Source organism: Apteryx mantelli, chromosome 3 (genome assembly GCF_036417845.1).
Source record: "Apteryx mantelli isolate bAptMan1 chromosome 3, bAptMan1.hap1, whole genome shotgun sequence".
In the NCBI taxonomy this organism is placed as follows: domain Eukaryota; kingdom Metazoa; phylum Chordata; class Aves; order Apterygiformes; family Apterygidae; genus Apteryx; species Apteryx mantelli.
This window is the reverse complement of record NC_089980.1, coordinates 136,387,414-136,393,413: the sequence shown is the minus strand read 5'-3', so window position 1 is coordinate 136,393,413 and position 6,000 is coordinate 136,387,414.

Genomic DNA, 6,000 nt, shown 5'->3' with positions numbered 1-6,000 from the left:
CTATTCCTGACATGCAGCCAGGATGCAACCACCCTATTCTGCTGGATGAGAGAGTTTAATAGCAAGGACTTGGCTGGACCGGGCTGGCTGGCCTCGGAGCTAGGCAGTGAGCCATGGTGCTGTTTTGTTCTTTAGCAGAGCTGTAACATCTGCAGGTTCATCTCTGTCTGCTTCTCCCAGATTATTCATGCTCTGCTGGAGCATTTTCCTTCAGTTCTGCTCATCCCATCCAGATAAACCATTTGTGCTTTAGTGAGTCAGAAAGCCAGACTTCACAGGAGCATGGAAATCCTGTCATCATTCACTCATGCCCTTGCAAAAGAGAGATGACGGGTCAGCCGCATTTCCCTGACTTTATGGCATTGCTCTAGTCTGAACGCCCCATGCACTCTGCCAAGCTTCCCAAGTCCTAAGTCCTACCTGGAAGACATTGATCTGCATGAGCAGAGATTCTTTGTCCACAGCAGCATTGACCCTGAACAGTAGGGACTTCTAGCCCTTCCCCTGCCTTCTGGCCCCCCCAAAGTTGCCTAACTGACAAAAGAGCCAGATTGAAGTATTGCTGGATAACAGTGAGATGTGAAGGAGAGGGAGAAGGGTGCCATCTCAAACTGCAGCTGGTGGGGTGTAACAGGTGAGCCACAATGCCTCATGAGCATGACTGTCTTTTCAGGCCCTTAATACAGTTACCCTGACCAGGTTCAGGGCAAAACAGGGCCACCTTGGCTTTAAAGCAATGAGAGCCCTACAGAATATTGGAAGTGGGATCTGGCATTATCTCGGGACTCGCCAAATGTGAAAGGCAACCAGAGGCCAAGGAGAACTGAGTTTCATGTGCAGAGCTTTGCACCATCCTGTTCTGCATCCAAAGCAAGACCCACGGAGTACAGAAAAGTGGGTGTCACATCCCATCTCTAGCAGTGACCAGCAGCAGATGCCAGCAGAAGAATACAAGAACAGGGGAAAGATATAGCAATACTTTCCCAATACTCTCTTCCAGCCTCCAGCAATTTGCAGTTACATGACATCCTGAGCTGGAGGTGGTGATTTCATATTTAATGGCCCTCAATAGGCTATTTTGCTTCCATTCATCTGTCCAGTTGCTTTTTGAACCCATGTGAACCTTTATCTGGGCTTGAGTTCAGATTGCTGGGTTTGATCCCATGCCCTGGTGTCACAAGACCAAGCATCTTGCAGGAGTGAGGTGGAAGACGCCACTGAGGCCAGAGGAGCCGTATCAGCCTTACCCTCAGCTGAACTCCCATTGACACCAAAAGGAGCCAGCCAGACTCCCCTGGATGCTGAAGGAAGGAGAACGGTTCAGGACACGCTCCCAATAAACAGGAGGAAAAAGACAGAAATTGGTCCGCATAAAAAATGAGAGGGGGAAGTAAGGGGCAAAGTGAAAAGGGAAATGTCTGATTCATTATGCGCTTGTTTTGCTTTTCTCTTCTTGAGGGAGGAAGAGGATGGAGCGCCGTCGAAGACAGAGACAGAAGGATGTTTCCTGGCCCGGGCTGGGAGAGGATCAGATAATGAGTAGATAACAATAGAAATGATGACTGAGACGAAACCTCAGCCACTTGCCAGGCAGAGAGAGCAGCAGGCCCCCACTGCAGGCAGCCAGAGCCTGGAGAGGAAGCAGAGAGAACACAAAAGGCTTCACTGCGTAAGCTGCCCTCCACGGTGAGGTCTGGTCCAGGTAGGACCTCTGTGACCTGAGCCCCCACCCGGCCCTGCCCCAGGACTCCTGTGTGCTGTTGCGTGAGTCCTTCCACCTCCTGGGTTTCCTTTGCACAGTATCTGGAGTCTATTTGCTGTCTCAGAACCTGCCAGCATGGCACTGGGATGTTTTTGATAGGGGTCTGAAGGCACAAAATCAAATGCAAACAATAAATGTGGCTTGGGATGGGCAGTAACCATTTGCCCTGACTCTTTCTGCCCATTACAGTTCATGTTTTCACACTTGTTTTCTCTTCATCAGCACTTCAGACCTTGGGCTCCTGAGCACTCTGTTTGAACCTAGGTCTGTCAAGTCCCTGTCACAGTGGAACTTCCACTGATCTGACCGATGCCACCATGTATAAAGGAGCAATAAATCAAACTAACCCTAAAGGTCTTCTCAGAAAGATCTGTTCTGGCTTCCCCATTGCAAATAGAACATGCTGTAGTCTTCATATATCTCCAGTGGTCAAAATGCAAATGTAGGCATCCTGGATATGCAAACACAGATGCAGTACCAGTAGGCAAGTGCCAAACTCTCAGGCTGAAGCCTATTCACTATGCGTGAAAAGTTTTGTTGTTCATGTCTGAACCAGTGGCAGGTAGGACACACCATCACATATGAGGTAATTTCCAACATAAGACACCAGTGGAAACTGCTGCAAGATTCACATGTATGTACTAGTTTCCTCACCTCTGGGGAAAGCATGCTGTATGTGAGTACTCATATCTCCTATAGTCGGAGAGCCATGTCCTTCACACCTTAGCCAGTGCCCCAAAGGATGATACTCACACATGTGCAGAGAGCTGGCCACGGGCTTGGTACTTGCAAACCACTGTGAGTTCCTCTATTCTCAGGGGTGAACTCTGAAAGGAGGCAAATGGGTCTTGAGTAGCCTTTTGGAGCTCCACAGACTCTTCCTATGTATCACAGTAAAGCTTTAGGTCTGACTCTAGCTATTAAACGAGAGTTTAGGGGTCTGTAGCAAGACATGTGACTGCTTATCCTTCCACATCGCTCCTGGTGAGCTGACACCAGAGCTGCTGAGCAGCTGGAGTGATGGGTGTGCAGCAGACAGCTATCTATAAACTGTAAAATGCCCTCACCCTGGGTGAGTCAGCCAGTAACTGAACCCAAGGTCCGAAATCATTCCTGTCTTCTGCTTGGTCATGCTGGGAACTAGGCACCAGGGAAACAGCCGAAGTAAGCATGATTCATATCAGATTCTTATTAATAACCTATTAATTATGATATGGCTCCTACAAATGACTACTGGATATACACACTTTATGAGGACATATCCTGGCTGCAGCTTCTTTACCAGCCTACTGGGCTTGAGCTAAGAAATAGGAAGTGAGAAAGTTCGTAGCAAGCAACGGAAACCCGAGCCGGCACATCTGCCCGCAAATATCTTCTGATCATACATGCGCGCAAGGAGTCAGACAGAAAGGATAAGCACAAAATCCCATCAATTGGGGATCAGACTGCACCTCAGGTGGTTCTCCTCAATCCCTCCAAAGACTGCTCCAAGGGGAGTTACAACACGCAGCCCATGGCAACCCGCAAGGCACAAGGGCTTGAAAAATACTGGTGCCACTGACTTTGGCTGAAGGATGGTCAAGCAGCAGGGCAGCAGCAGGTTTGCTCCATGGGCTGGGGTAGTCAAGACGGGGCAGGGGAGTCCTGATGTGCAGGGAAGATGTTCAGGTATAGCCCCAGAGGACCTGTGCCCTGGGCTGGTGGCCTCCTTGCTACTATTACTATTGCTGAGCAGGTTAGATCTAACAGGTTTATCTACCCAGGTATCTCATACTGCTGTATTAACATAAATTAAATGTGCTTCTCTGTTCCCCCATGTAGCAGCTGGAGTGAACCTGCCTGTGCATTTTGCAGTAATGGGGGTGTGTCCCGAGGCTTTTAACCTCAGGAAACAAAGCCTGTGAGGTCACCTTGTCAAGTTACTACTTTGTGTGTGTACCTTTTGTTTGTCCGTCCCGTCCAACTCCAGCAATTTTTTTAACCTGTTGGACCCTGGGCGCTCAAAGTTACTAAGTTCCCTGGTGTTTTGTGAAAACAAACGTCCAGACACGTGAAAGCGACTGGGGAAAAGCCACAGCAGGGACTCGACTAAAACATTAGCCACCACAGAGCCACCCAGAAGAGCGTTGTTAGGGATGACCCACGCGGCAGGGCAAACATCAATCTGGGCTCACACCCTACCGACAGGAGCCTGGCCAGACCGGCTGCGGAAAGCCAAGTCTGCACCTTCTGGGTCTTGCAGAGTGAACCCGGGAGGAGATATATCCTGACAAGCAAGCACATCGGTTAAAAATATCTAAGGCTGTCCGGGGGTGGGGGGGTGGGGGGCAGAAATTATATTCAATAAAGTGTAGGCTGCAAACCGTTTGTTTGGCTCTGGCTGGTAGCCCCCCCTTCACCACCCAGCCAGCCTTCCCTCCCTGCTCCGTGCCGGAGAAGGGCTCCTATCTCCTGAGAATCCCGATAAACCCTCCTCTCGCGCCCTCCCCTCCTCCCCCCTCCCCTCGAAATAAAAGTGAGCTGTCTTAGTGCTAGGATGCAGAAACCACTTCCAAGCCAGCATTACATCAACATTTCAGCTGATAAAGGGATGCACAATGGAGTGTTAGACTAATAGAAAAACACAGCTCAGATAAGGCCGGCTCCTGATAGCCTGGGCTGATGTAAAATGCCATTGTCTCCCTTTCTGTCAGCTGAGTCACAGAGCGATAGGGAATTCCAGTGGCAACGGGCAAGTCAAGGGGTCAGAAACCACAGGCTCTGGGCAGCGCAGATCCCCGGCACGGGCACCAGCCGGGCACGCGTGGAGGGTCTGGCGGGCAGGCAAAGCTGGGGTGGGAGGAGGAGGTTGGGGGAACAGGTGGAGGCAAATCCCCGGGGCTGCAGGGATGAGGAGCGAGGCCGAAGGATTGCAAGGGCCCAGCCTGCAAGATTGCACCCTTACAGGGAAGTACGCAACTCATAACTCTCAACGTATCCAGTCCTGGCATGGCACCCAGTGATTTAACTTTTTTTTTCTTGCTGTTACACCTCCCTCCCACCACTCCACCCTTCTCCATGTATTTTCTCTGGGTACTCTGAAGTCTGGAACGGTGGGAATTCAGCCAGAGAAACGCAGGAGATGGGATGCTGACTGTACTGCCCTGGGTAATTACAGTCTCCCAAGCTCTTTTGGGTCAAGATCGCTTCTTCCTATGAGCTTGAAAGGCACCAGGCGCAACAGGGGCTTGGTCTCGACTCAGGCCGCTGTCTCACTAATCCAAATGATAAGGTGGGAGAGGCGCTCAGAAAGACACTGTGCCCGCACACACCCAGGTGCCCGGAGCCAGAAGAGGATGTCTGTCTCCATCCCTCCTGTGAACAGGAACTCCCAAAGCCCGCCGAGGGCCGCGATTAGTCCCCCAGCCGACTGGTGAGGGTGTTTTTCCCTCTATAGGCTTGCTCTCTTTTTCCTGTGCGGCTCTTTGATCTCCTCTCGCACGGCCCCAGCCTGCAAGGCTGCCTCTATGGAGGAACACCAGATTACATGACAGGGTTATGTCATTTTTCCAACTGACGTGTTGCGCTGGCTTTAAATTGTGAGAGCTTTTCTAGTGCCAGCGCTACACTCATTGACCAGATTAAGTGAGGGCCTGCCTTGGTCCCTAAGAAACCCACAGCAGGGATGCTGCAAAAACCTTGTGCCCCAGTGAAAATCTGGGCCAGCCAGGTGGCACCCAGGACACGCTCAGAAAATAAAACCTATTTCTTCTCCCCAAACTGATGAAATTTTTTCCCGTTCAGATACTTCGGGATTCATTCCTTGTGATCCAAGGTAGCAACAAGTCCCAAAGGGTTTGAAAGTGCAACAAAAGGAGGACAGATGGCCATCTGAAGGATGGGGAAGAAGCCATGATGGCCAGGCAAAGTTGCTGAAGGTGAAAGATTGTGGAGGAGATCCCATGCAGTAAGACCTGACTTGTGCATCTTAAGCTTATACTGTCTTTGTTTCAATAAGCTACCACTGCCCAACTAAAGGAGCTCCCCACACCAGTCCTACTGCAAACTCTTGTGAATGTGCAAAGACCCAGTTTGAACCTGGCTTCTGATACCAGCTGGAAGAAGGGTACTTTGACTTTGCTGTCAGTGTGCCTGTCCTCGGTACTTTAAGTGCGCAAGAAGGGACAGAAGGTCCTCTCCACTTGGAGGAAGAGTGGGATGGAGTCTCAATCCCACCTTGCTCTGTAGAACTGCTGGAG